This window comes from Mytilus trossulus, chromosome 14 (genome assembly GCF_036588685.1).
Source record: "Mytilus trossulus isolate FHL-02 chromosome 14, PNRI_Mtr1.1.1.hap1, whole genome shotgun sequence".
Taxonomy (NCBI): domain Eukaryota; kingdom Metazoa; phylum Mollusca; class Bivalvia; order Mytilida; family Mytilidae; genus Mytilus; species Mytilus trossulus.
Genome location: NC_086386.1, coordinates 3,938,117 through 3,953,475, shown reverse-complemented (window position 1 = coordinate 3,953,475; position 15,359 = coordinate 3,938,117).

Sequence of the window (15,359 nt, the reverse complement as noted above, 5' to 3'; positions counted from 1 at the left end):
AAGCTTTGAGTACACACTCGTGGTAAAATATGAATATATTGCATTGGCTGTTCCGATCGTACTCCCACGTCATATGTTTTTTAATGAATGAAGTACCCGACGTCATAGAATGATGACGTTATAATTTAAGCATTTTACGGGAAAATACACGCTTTTGATAATGAAAATCACCACAACATCGAAAAGTTAACAAACGATGCCAAAATGTGGTATAAGCCCATTTTTTTATATACATAGAAGACATATAAGTGAGTTATCATTAAAATTCATCCAAATCTATCTAAATAAGTTTTGTGAATAGTTTAAGCATGTCACTTTTTCTGTATGCTCCGTTCTTTTACGCCAATCTAAAAGTGCGTTAATTTATGGGAACGGCAAATAATGGCCTCCACTTAGAGCGCTTCGATCCAAAAAAAATGCCGTATTTGTCCTATTAGAATCGAAATAATTCATGAGGGCTTGAATATATCTAGATTTTACCACGGGTTGTCCCTTTATGCCGATATTTTACCCCTCGCTATCGCTCAGGGTAAAATATTTGTCATAAAGGGCCAACCCGTGGTAAAATAACGATATATTCAAGCCCCCATGAATTATTTCTTAATTAAGGTGTGTTCCGGTTACCGCAGGTTAACAATAAATAAATTTGATAAATATTAAAACTGTGAAGTTTAGAGTAATATATATGGTTAAGTTACTGGATACTCCTGGAAAGTAGAAATTTCCATTTACAATACGAAAATTAATCGAGCAAGTACAAATCAAAAAAATACAGCAGAAGAAAACAGAGATCTAACTACGTTATATAAATATTTATATAAAACAATTTCTGTCCCCTTAAATATGTTATCACTATCCGACCAAATGAAACCGTTCAAATGATACTGGTAAATATTATTGAACAAACCCTTGAGTCGCAGTACTAAAAAAAATAATTCAACACATCGGGGTTCAGCTGAACATTCGTATATACCAACCAATGGTCTTTCCCTGAGTTTAGAACGAGGCTTAATAATTCCTACATTTAATTATAATCTCTTTGATCTTATCAGAACGATCATTTACAATTGTCTTAAATATGCAGGGAATGTGTGCCACTCAATGGTGTAATATAATCACTATTTGCGATATGTATAAAATATAGTGCAATTTCTACCGAAAAAATAAATCAATAAAAATGGGGTATTTATTCAATAAATTTGGTACAAATTTCCATCGTCATTTTTTTCAATAAAATTAATTATGACTCGTATTAATCCATCAATCACTCAATCGGCACAGTTAGGTAACGGAATCTGCCGAGGTTTGCCGATTGCTGTTTCCTAAGAATTTATCACAACTTTCGATTTCTTCGTTTATTTCCGTTATCCCGAAACCAACCGAGAATGACAAAATTGTAGGGCACCACACGCTGGTATGTAAATAACGTGCCATGTTTCAAGATTATTAACATGTCATTAAATAGGGCGCGGCAGCGCAGATGAAACGTTTGAAGTCGGGTCGTAGTAGTTCCTGTCAATATAATACTTCCATGTTTATACAAACTAAAAATGAACAAGAATAAATTAAACTTATGTTTCACAACTTTTAAACCAAATGTCAATGACTTAGCCTGATTAATTTTTAAATCTAACCTTGCTTTGTCGTTTGCAACATTTTTTTTCCTTTATTATTTTTTTTTTGGGGGGGGGGAGGTGATGGAAGAAGGACATGTATCCTGCAGTCGACTATTTTTGCTATATAAGTACAAAATAGTATTCCAATGATAAGTATCCTGTATCCGAATTCTGTCAGAAGCAAACATATTTAAATCATTGTTTATTCATTGTGGTCTTCGCAAAAATACTGTCTATTTTATTGAAAAGTAACGTCGGTGAAATAAAGGTAATTTTCAAAGCGTTAATAATAAACATCGTCTCAAAGATAAGTTTGTACATTGTAGTCAAATATAGCATTCAGCATATTTATGCATATAGCAATTTAGGTATTTGTACTTGCTACGAAAAAAGGGAAAGCTGCAAGTCAAACATCGCATTTTTCTATTGTTTAAATTAAAGCGTATACAAATAAATGTTACCTATACTGTAAGGGGATATGTTCACATAATACTGTGTGAACAGCAAGCTACACCAATTATCCAATACGCCCGAATTGTTAAACATTTTTTTACTTGAAACATATCATGTTGGAACACCTAAATTACCGTTTTTTGCAATTAAAACGTGGTCAGTTTCTTAATTTCTAAACAATCGCATAACCTAACGGTAAATCATAGTCTATCACAATTTATGCAATACCTTAACATACTAGCTCTTGCAAAAAAATATTTTTTTAACGTCCCTGTATTGTAATGTTTTAAAAGAGGGAAGAAAGTTACAAAAGGGACAGTCGACCTCATAAATCGAAAATAAACTGACAACGCCATGGCTGAAAATGAAAAAGACAAACAGAAAAACACTTGAGCCCTCGAACCTTACGATACTGTTAATCGCATTTCAGCGTAGCCACCCATCGTACTTTAGCGTAGTATCAACGCACTTTAGAGTCCTACATATATATTAGGGACGATACTAACATATACAAGGCAATCTCATTTTAGTTATTTGGTAAATAGAAATAGGTGCATTAGTTTGTTGATGTAGATTAGTTTACCGAATTTGAAAGCTGTTGTCTACACTGCTACTTTTGCATAGGTACTTTTTCTGTACAAAAAATCTGTGGTACTGGAAAATTACTTTTAAAATATGGTACTTTTTTAGTACTTTAAATTTATTGTAATATTTAGGTACCTGTTTTTTACAGTACTTGATTTGTACCTAATATTTGAGGTACACATTTAGTACTACACAATTAAAGTACAAATTGAGTACTTAAAATTTGAAGTACAAATCAAGTACTGTAAAAAACAAGTACTTAAATATTACAATAAATTTGAAGTACTAAAAAAGTACTATATTTTAAAAGTAATTTTCCAGTACTACAGATTTTTTGTACAGAAAAAGTACCTATGCAAAATTAGCAGTGCAGGGCCGTAAATCTCAGTGAAATCCTAAAATAAAATGTTCGCTCCTAGATTAAAATACTTCTCTGTGTTACAAACTGGTGCTGAAAAATGTACATTACAAGAAAATAAGCATGCAACGCGTGTTTTAAAGTTACACCGGATCAATAAAATCCAAATCATGCACTGCTGGTGAACTGTGACCGAAATGTCAATTTCCTACAATGACAAAAGAAATTACATTGTGCACATTCCATCTCTATAGATGTTGTCTGTTCAACGTCTCCACCTGAAAAGAAATAAAAAGACTGAGTTTTCGTTATTATCAACCCGCGTCACGTGATGTCTCCTCAATCTGGCGCGCGCGCTGGACCTGAAATAAAATAAAAACTTTCCGAACTAAACATGAAACTTCCCCGGAATAATATAGACCCCTTACAGAAACAAACAGACAAACAAACAAACAGACAGACAAACAAACACACACACACACACACACACATAACAATCAATCATGTTTCAAAAGGGGGGGGGCAAGACCGTTTACAATTGCTTTTTAGAAGCAATTGATTTAAATTGTAAAACGACAATTTTAACCATTCTGTTCCGTTTATATAAAAAAAAAATCCCTAGGACCCCCCCCCTTTTTTTATACCCCCACTTACAAATGAATGTGTTTGATCAACCAATCAACGTGTTCAACCAACCAACCAACCAACCAATAAATCAATCAATCAATCAGTGCATGTTTCCGTCTCATGTGTTTAATATGGAGTCCACGATCTCATTTGTTTCTTTCTCGCTTGTTTCAAGAAACACTATCAAACGTGTTGTTTAACCAACCAACCAACCAACCAACCAACCAACGTGTTTAATCAACCAATCAACATGTTTAGCCAACCAACCAACCAATCAATCAACCAATCAGTGCATGTTTCCGTCTCATGTGTTTAATATGGAGTCCACGATCTCATTTGTTTCTTTCTCGCTTGTTTCAAGAAACACTTTCCAACGTGTTTAAACAACCAACCAACGTGTTTAATCAACCAATCAACATGTTTAACCAACCAACCAACCAACCAACCAACCAATCAATCAATCAGTGCATGTTTCCGTCTCATGTGTTTAATATGGAGTCCACGATCTCATTTGTTTCTTTCTCGCTTGTTTCAAGAAACACTTTCCAACGTGTTTAAACAACCAACCAACGTGTTTAATCAACCAATCAACATGTTTAACCAACCAACCAACCAACCAACCAACCAATCAATCAATCAGTGCATGTTTCCGTCTCATGTGTTTAATATGGAGTCCACGATCTCATTTGTTTCTTTCTCGCTTGTTTCAAGAAATACTATCAAACGTGTTTAACCAACCAACCAACCAACCAACCAACGTGTTCAATCAACCAATCAACATGTTTAGCCAACCAACCAACCAATCAATCAACCAATCAGTGCATGTTTCCGTCTCATGTGTTTAATATGGAGTCCACGATCTCATTTGTTTCTTTCTCGCTTGTTTCAAGAAACACTTTCCAACGTGTTTAAACAACCAACCAACCAACCAACCAACCAACCAACCAATCAATCAATCAGTGCATGTTTCCGTCTCATGTGTTTAATATGGAGTCCACGATCTCATTTGTTTCTTTCTCGCTTGTTTCAAGAAACACTTTCCAACGTGTTTAAACAACCAACCAACGTGTTTAATCAACCAATCAACATGTTTAGCCAACCAACCAACCAACCAATCAATCAATCAACCAATCAGTGCATGTTTCCGTCTCATGTGTTTAATATGGAGTCCACGATCTCATTTGTTTCTTTCTCGCTTGTTTCAAGAAATACTATCAAACGTGTTTAACCAACCAACCAACCAACCAACCAACGTGTTCAATCAACCAATCAACATGTTAAGCCAACCAACCAACCAATCAATCAACCAATCGGTGCATGTTTCCGTCTCATGTGTTTAATATGGAGTCCACGATCTCATTAGTTTCTTTCTCGCTTGTTTCGAGAAACACTATCTAACGTGTTTAACCAACCAACCAACGTGTTTAATCAACCAATCAACATGTTTAACCAACCAACCAACCAACCAACCAATCAATCAATCAATCAATAAATCAGTGCATGTTTCCGTCTCGTGTGTTCAATACGGGGTCCAAGATCTCAGTTTTTTCCGGTTGCTTCAAGAGACCCTATCCCAAGTGTTTAAGTAATAAACAAACCAACCAACCAACCAACCAACCAACCAACCAACCAACCAATCAATCAATATGTATGACCGTTTATTTATGACAGTTTCATTAAAACAATATGGAAGGAAAGACCTATGATCAATTATTCAAGAAGAATTGAATTTCAATATTGTTCTTACATCTCTTCTGAAAAAAAAATCCACATCCTTCTTATCAGTTATACTCTGAAACTACAAGTCTAATCGACCCCAAAATGTGCAGTCAGTAGGGCATACATGTACTAAAGGTTCATAAAACAACGTGGTGCAGATATCTCTCAAGACTTTTCCTAGAGAAAAGAAATGGCAATGCCGTAAAAATCGCTCCTTACACTGCTACTTTTGCATAGGTACTTTTTCTGTACAAAAAATCTGTGGTACTGGAAAATTACTTTTAAAATATGGTACTTTTTTAGTACTTTAAATTTATTGTAATATTTAGGTACCTGTTTTTTACAGTACTTGATTTGTACCTAATATTTGAGGTACACATTTAGTACTACACAATTAAAGTACAAATTGAGTACTTAAAATTTGAAGTACAAATCAAGTACTGTAAAAAACAAGTACTTAAATATTACAATAAATTTGAAGTACTAAAAAAGTACTATATTTTAAAAGTAATTTTCCAGTACTACAGATTTTTTGTACAGAAAAAGTACCTATGCAAAATTAGCAGTGCAGGGCCGTAAATCTCAGTGAAATCCTAAAATAAAATGTTCGCTCCTAGATTAAAATACTTCTCTGTGTTACAAACTGGTGCTGAAAAATGTACATTACAAGAAAATAAGCATGCAACGCGTGTTTTAAAGTTACACCGGATCAATAAAATCCAAATCATGCACTGCTGGTGAACTGTGACCGAAATGTCAATTTCCTACAATGACAAAAGAAATTACATTGTGCACATTCCATCTCTATAGATGTTGTCTGTTCAACGTCTCCACCTGAAAAGAAATAAAAAGACTGAGTTTTCGTTATTATCAACCCGCGTCACGTGATGTCTCCTCAATCTGGCGCGCGCGCTGGACCTGAAATAAAATAAAAACTTTCCGAACTAAACATGAAACTTCCCCGGAATAATATAGACCCCTTACAGAAACAAACAGACAAACAAACAAACAGACAGACAAACAAACACACACACACACACACACACATAACAATCAATCATGTTTCAAAAGGGGGGGGGGGCAAGACCGTTTACAATTGCTTTTTAGAAGCAATTGATTTAAATTGTAAAACGACAATTTTAACCATTCTGTTCCGTTTATATAAAAAAAAAATCCCTAGGACCCCCCCCCCTTTTTTTATACCCCCACTTACAAATGAATGTGTTTGATCAACCAATCAACGTGTTCAACCAACCAACCAACCAACCAATAAATCAATCAATCAATCAGTGCATGTTTCCGTCTCATGTGTTTAATATGGAGTCCACGATCTCATTTGTTTCTTTCTCGCTTGTTTCAAGAAACACTATCAAACGTGTTGTTTAACCAACCAACCAACCAACCAACCAACCAACGTGTTTAATCAACCAATCAACATGTTTAGCCAACCAACCAACCAATCAATCAACCAATCAGTGCATGTTTCCGTCTCATGTGTTTAATATGGAGTCCACGATCTCATTTGTTTCTTTCTCGCTTGTTTCAAGAAACACTTTCCAACGTGTTTAAACAACCAACCAACGTGTTTAATCAACCAATCAACATGTTTAACCAACCAACCAACCAACCAACCAACCAATCAATCAATCAGTGCATGTTTCCGTCTCATGTGTTTAATATGGAGTCCACGATCTCATTTGTTTCTTTCTCGCTTGTTTCAAGAAACACTTTCCAACGTGTTTAAACAACCAACCAACGTGTTTAATCAACCAATCAACATGTTTAACCAACCAACCAACCAACCAACCAACCAATCAATCAATCAGTGCATGTTTCCGTCTCATGTGTTTAATATGGAGTCCACGATCTCATTTGTTTCTTTCTCGCTTGTTTCAAGAAATACTATCAAACGTGTTTAACCAACCAACCAACCAACCAACCAACGTGTTCAATCAACCAATCAACATGTTTAGCCAACCAACCAACCAATCAATCAACCAATCAGTGCATGTTTCCGTCTCATGTGTTTAATATGGAGTCCACGATCTCATTTGTTTCTTTCTCGCTTGTTTCAAGAAACACTTTCCAACGTGTTTAAACAACCAACCAACCAACCAACCAATCAATCAATCAGTGCATGTTTCCGTCTCATGTGTTTAATATGGAGTCCACGATCTCATTTGTTTCTTTCTCGCTTGTTTCAAGAAACACTTTCCAACGTGTTTAAACAACCAACCAACGTGTTTAATCAACCAATCAACATGTTTAGCCAACCAACCAACCAACCAATCAATCAATCAACCAATCAGTGCATGTTTCCGTCTCATGTGTTTAATATGGAGTCCACGATCTCATTTGTTTCTTTCTCGCTTGTTTCAAGAAATACTATCAAACGTGTTTAACCAACCAACCAACCAACCAACCAACGTGTTCAATCAACCAATCAACATGTTAAGCCAACCAACCAACCAATCAATCAACCAATCGGTGCATGTTTCCGTCTCATGTGTTTAATATGGAGTCCACGATCTCATTAGTTTCTTTCTCGCTTGTTTCGAGAAACACTATCTAACGTGTTTAACCAACCAACCAACGTGTTTAATCAACCAATCAACATGTTTAACCAACCAACCAACCAACCAACCAATCAATCAATCAATCAATAAATCAGTGCATGTTTCCGTCTCGTGTGTTCAATACGGGGTCCAAGATCTCAGTTTTTTCCGGTTGCTTCAAGAGACCCTATCCCAAGTGTTTAAGTAATAAACAAACCAACCAACCAACCAACCAACCAACCAACCAACCAACCAACCAATCAATCAATATGTATGACCGTTTATTTATGACAGTTTCATTAAAACAATATGGAAGGAAAGACCTATGATCAATTATTCAAGAAGAATTGAATTTCAATATTGTTCTTACATCTCTTCTGAAAAAAAAATCCACATCCTTCTTATCAGTTATACTCTGAAACTACAAGTCTAATCGACCCCAAAATGTGCAGTCAGCAGGGCATACATGTACTTAAGGTTCATAAAACAACGTGGTGCAGATATCTCTCAAGACTTTTCCTAGAGAAAAGAAATGGCAATGCCGTAAAAATCGCTCCTTACACTGCTACTTTTGCATAGGTACTTTTTCTGTACAAAAAATCTGTGGTACTGGAAAATTACTTTTAAAATATGGTACTTTTTTAGTACTTTAAATTTATTGTAATATTTAGGTACCTGTTTTTTACAGTACTTGATTTGTACCTAATATTTGAGGTACACATTTAGTACTACACAATTAAAGTACAAATTGAGTACTTAAAATTTGAAGTACAAATCAAGTACTGTAAAAAACAAGTACTTAAATATTACAATAAATTTGAAGTACTAAAAAAGTACTATATTTTAAAAGTAATTTTCCAGTACTACAGATTTTTTGTACAGAAAAAGTACCTATGCAAAATTAGCAGTGCAGGGCCGTAAATCTCAGTGAAATCCTAAAATAAAATGTTCGCTCCTAGATTAAAATACTTCTCTGTGTTACAAACTGGTGCTGAAAAATGTACATTACAAGAAAATAAGCATGCAACGCGTGTTTTAAAGTTACACCGGATCAATAAAATCCAAATCATGCACTGCTGGTGAACTGTGACCGAAATGTCAATTTCCTACAATGACAAAAGAAATTACATTGTGCACATTCCATCTCTATAGATGTTGTCTGTTCAACGTCTCCACCTGAAAAGAAATAAAAAGACTGAGTTTTCGTTATTATCAACCCGCGTCACGTGATGTCTCCTCAATCTGGCGCGCGCGCTGGACCTGAAATAAAATAAAAACTTTCCGAACTAAACATGAAACTTCCCCGGAATAATATAGACCCCTTACAGAAACAAACAGACAAACAAACAAACAGACAGACAAACAAACACACACACACACACACACACATAACAATCAATCATGTTTCAAAAGGGGGGGGGGGCAAGACCGTTTACAATTGCTTTTTAGAAGCAATTGATTTAAATTGTAAAACGACAATTTTAACCATTCTGTTCCGTTTATATAAAAAAAAATCCCTAGGACCCCCCCCCCCCTTTTTTTATACCCCCACTTACAAATGAATGTGTTTGATCAACCAATCAACGTGTTCAACCAACCAACCAACCAACCAATAAATCAATCAATCAATCAGTGCATGTTTCCGTCTCATGTGTTTAATATGGAGTCCACGATCTCATTTGTTTCTTTCTCGCTTGTTTCAAGAAACACTATCAAACGTGTTGTTTAACCAACCAACCAACCAACCAACCAACCAACGTGTTTAATCAACCAATCAACATGTTTAGCCAACCAACCAACCAATCAATCAACCAATCAGTGCATGTTTCCGTCTCATGTGTTTAATATGGAGTCCACGATCTCATTTGTTTCTTTCTCGCTTGTTTCAAGAAACACTTTCCAACGTGTTTAAACAACCAACCAACGTGTTTAATCAACCAATCAACATGTTTAACCAACCAACCAACCAACCAACCAACCAATCAATCAATCAGTGCATGTTTCCGTCTCATGTGTTTAATATGGAGTCCACGATCTCATTTGTTTCTTTCTCGCTTGTTTCAAGAAACACTTTCCAACGTGTTTAAACAACCAACCAACGTGTTTAATCAACCAATCAACATGTTTAACCAACCAACCAACCAACCAACCAACCAATCAATCAATCAGTGCATGTTTCCGTCTCATGTGTTTAATATGGAGTCCACGATCTCATTTGTTTCTTTCTCGCTTGTTTCAAGAAATACTATCAAACGTGTTTAACCAACCAACCAACCAACCAACCAACGTGTTCAATCAACCAATCAACATGTTTAGCCAACCAACCAACCAATCAATCAACCAATCAGTGCATGTTTCCGTCTCATGTGTTTAATATGGAGTCCACGATCTCATTTGTTTCTTTCTCGCTTGTTTCAAGAAACACTTTCCAACGTGTTTAAACAACCAACCAACCAACCAACCAATCAATCAATCAGTGCATGTTTCCGTCTCATGTGTTTAATATGGAGTCCACGATCTCATTTGTTTCTTTCTCGCTTGTTTCAAGAAACACTTTCCAACGTGTTTAAACAACCAACCAACGTGTTTAATCAACCAATCAACATGTTTAGCCAACCAACCAACCAACCAATCAATCAATCAACCAATCAGTGCATGTTTCCGTCTCATGTGTTTAATATGGAGTCCACGATCTCATTTGTTTCTTTCTCGCTTGTTTCAAGAAATACTATCAAACGTGTTTAACCAACCAACCAACCAACCAACGTGTTCAATCAACCAATCAACATGTTAAGCCAACCAACCAACCAATCAATCAACCAATCGGTGCATGTTTCCGTCTCATGTGTTTAATATGGAGTCCACGATCTCATTAGTTTCTTTCTCGCTTGTTTCGAGAAACACTATCTAACGTGTTTAACCAACCAACCAACGTGTTTAATCAACCAATCAACATGTTTAACCAACCAACCAACCAACCAACCAATCAATCAATCAATCAATAAATCAGTGCATGTTTCCGTCTCGTGTGTTCAATACGGGGTCCAAGATCTCAGTTTTTTCCGGTTGCTTCAAGAGACCCTATCCCAAGTGTTTAAGTAATAAACAAACCAACCAACCAACCAACCAACCAACCAACCAACCAACCAACCAATCAATCAATATGTATGACCGTTTATTTATGACAGTTTCATTAAAACAATATGGAAGGAAAGACCTATGATCAATTATTCAAGAAGAATTGAATTTCAATATTGTTCTTACATCTCTTCTGAAAAAAAAATCCACATCCTTCTTATCAGTTATACTCTGAAACTACAAGTCTAATCGACCCCAAAATGTGCAGTCAGCAGGGCATACATGTACTTAAGGTTCATAAAACAACGTGGTGCAGATATCTCTCAAGACTTTTCCTAGAGAAAAGAAATGGCAATGCCGTAAAAATCGCTCCTTACACTGCTACTTTTGCATAGGTACTTTTTCTGTACAAAAAATCTGTGGTACTGGAAAATTACTTTTAAAATATGGTACTTTTTTAGTACTTTAAATTTATTGTAATATTTAGGTACCTGTTTTTTACAGTACTTGATTTGTACCTAATATTTGAGGTACACATTTAGTACTACACAATTAAAGTACAAATTGAGTACTTAAAATTTGAAGTACAAATCAAGTACTGTAAAAAACAAGTACTTAAATATTACAATAAATTTGAAGTACTAAAAAAGTACTATATTTTAAAAGTAATTTTCCAGTACTACAGATTTTTTGTACAGAAAAAGTACCTATGCAAAATTAGCAGTGCAGGGCCGTAAATCTCAGTGAAATCCTAAAATAAAATGTTCGCTCCTAGATTAAAATACTTCTCTGTGTTACAAACTGGTGCTGAAAAATGTACATTACAAGAAAATAAGCATGCAACGCGTGTTTTAAAGTTACACCGGATCAATAAAATCCAAATCATGCACTGCTGGTGAACTGTGACCGAAATGTCAATTTCCTACAATGACAAAAGAAATTACATTGTGCACATTCCATCTCTATAGATGTTGTCTGTTCAACGTCTCCACCTGAAAAGAAATAAAAAGACTGAGTTTTCGTTATTATCAACCCGCGTCACGTGATGTCTCCTCAATCTGGCGCGCGCGCTGGACCTGAAATAAAATAAAAACTTTCCGAACTAAACATGAAACTTCCCCGGAATAATATAGACCCCTTACAGAAACAAACAGACAAACAAACAAACAGACAGACAAACAAACACACACACACACACACACACATAACAATCAATCATGTTTCAAAAGGGGGGGCAAGACCGTTTACAATTGCTTTTTAGAAGTAATTGATTTAAATTGTAAAACGACAATTTTAACCATTCTGTTCCGTTTATATAAAAAAAAAATCCCTAGGACCCCCCCCCCCTTTTTTTATACCCCCACTTACAAATGAATGTGTTTGATCAACCAATCAACGTGTTCAACCAACCAACCAACCAACCAATAAATCAATCAATCAATCAGTGCATGTTTCCGTCTCATGTGTTTAATATGGAGTCCACGATCTCATTTGTTTCTTTCTCGCTTGTTTCAAGAAACACTATCAAACGTGTTGTTTAACCAACCAACCAACCAACCAACCAACCAACGTGTTTAATCAACCAATCAACATGTTTAGCCAACCAACCAACCAATCAATCAACCAATCAGTGCATGTTTCCGTCTCATGTGTTTAATATGGAGTCCACGATCTCATTTGTTTCTTTCTCGCTTGTTTCAAGAAACACTTTCCAACGTGTTTAAACAACCAACCAACGTGTTTAATCAACCAATCAACATGTTTAACCAACCAACCAACCAACCAACCAACCAATCAATCAATCAGTGCATGTTTCCGTCTCATGTGTTTAATATGGAGTCCACGATCTCATTTGTTTCTTTCTCGCTTGTTTCAAGAAACACTTTCCAACGTGTTTAAACAACCAACCAACGTGTTTAATCAACCAATCAACATGTTTAACCAACCAACCAACCAACCAACCAACCAATCAATCAATCAGTGCATGTTTCCGTCTCATGTGTTTAATATGGAGTCCACGATCTCATTTGTTTCTTTCTCGCTTGTTTCAAGAAATACTATCAAACGTGTTTAACCAACCAACCAACCAACCAACCAACGTGTTCAATCAACCAATCAACATGTTTAGCCAACCAACCAACCAATCAATCAACCAATCAGTGCATGTTTCCGTCTCATGTGTTTAATATGGAGTCCACGATCTCATTTGTTTCTTTCTCGCTTGTTTCAAGAAACACTTTCCAACGTGTTTAAACAACCAACCAACCAACCAACCAATCAATCAATCAGTGCATGTTTCCGTCTCATGTGTTTAATATGGAGTCCACGATCTCATTTGTTTCTTTCTCGCTTGTTTCAAGAAACACTTTCCAACGTGTTTAAACAACCAACCAACGTGTTTAATCAACCAATCAACATGTTTAGCCAACCAACCAACCAACCAATCAATCAATCAACCAATCAGTGCATGTTTCCGTCTCATGTGTTTAATATGGAGTCCACGATCTCATTTGTTTCTTTCTCGCTTGTTTCAAGAAATACTATCAAACGTGTTTAACCAACCAACCAACCAACCAACCAACGTGTTCAATCAACCAATCAACATGTTAAGCCAACCAACCAACCAATCAATCAACCAATCGGTGCATGTTTCCGTCTCATGTGTTTAATATGGAGTCCACGATCTCATTAGTTTCTTTCTCGCTTGTTTCGAGAAACACTATCTAACGTGTTTAACCAACCAACCAACGTGTTTAATCAACCAATCAACATGTTTAACCAACCAACCAACCAACCAACCAATCAATCAATCAATCAATAAATCAGTGCATGTTTCCGTCTCGTGTGTTCAATACGGGGTCCAAGATCTCAGTTTTTTCCGGTTGCTTCAAGAGACCCTATCCCAAGTGTTTAAGTAATAAACAAACCAACCAACCAACCAACCAACCAACCAACCAACCAACCAACCAATCAATCAATATGTATGACCGTTTATTTATGACAGTTTCATTAAAACAATATGGAAGGAAAGACCTATGATCAATTATTCAAGAAGAATTGAATTTCAATATTGTTCTTACATCTCTTCTGAAAAAAAAATCCACATCCTTCTTATCAGTTATACTCTGAAACTACAAGTCTAATCGACCCCAAAATGTGCAGTCAGCAGGGCATACATGTACTTAAGGTTCATAAAACAACGTGGTGCAGATATCTCTCAAGACTTTTCCTAGAGAAAAGAAATGGCAATGCCGTAAAAATCGCTCCTTACACTGCTACTTTTGCATAGGTACTTTTTCTGTACAAAAAATCTGTGGTACTGGAAAATTACTTTTAAAATATGGTACTTTTTTAGTACTTTAAATTTATTGTAATATTTAGGTACCTGTTTTTTACAGTACTTGATTTGTACCTAATATTTGAGGTACACATTTAGTACTACACAATTAAAGTACAAATTGAGTACTTAAAATTTGAAGTACAAATCAAGTACTGTAAAAAACAAGTACTTAAATATTACAATAAATTTGAAGTACTAAAAAAGTACTATATTTTAAAAGTAATTTTCCAGTACTACAGATTTTTTGTACAGAAAAAGTACCTATGCAAAATTAGCAGTGCAGGGCCGTAAATCTCAGTGAAATCCTAAAATAAAATGTTCGCTCCTAGATTAAAATACTTCTCTGTGTTACAAACTGGTGCTGAAAAATGTACATTACAAGAAAATAAGCATGCAACGCGTGTTTTAAAGTTACACCGGATCAATAAAATCCAAATCATGCACTGCTGGTGAACTGTGACCGAAATGTCAATTTCCTACAATGACAAAAGAAATTACATTGTGCACATTCCATCTCTATAGATGTTGTCTGTTCAACGTCTCCACCTGAAAAGAAATAAAAAGACTGAGTTTTCGTTATTATCAACCCGCGTCACGTGATGTCTCCTCAATCTGGCGCGCGCGCTGGACCTGAAATAAAATAAAAACTTTCCGAACTAAACATGAAACTTCCCCGGAATAATATAGACCCCTTACAGAAACAAACAGACAAACAAACAAACAGACAGACAAACAAACACACACACACACACACACACATAACAATCAATCATGTTTCAAAAGGGGGGGGCAAGACCGTTTACAATTGCTTTTTAGAAGCAATTGATTTAAATTGTAAAACGACAATTTTAACCATTCTGTTCCGTTTATATAAAAAAAAATCCCTAGGACCCCCCCCCCTTTTTTTATACCCCCACTTACAAATGAATGTGTTTGATCAACCAATCAACGTGTTCAACCAACCAACCAACCAACCAATAAATCAATCAATCAATCAGTGCATGTTTCCGTCTCATGTGTTTAATATG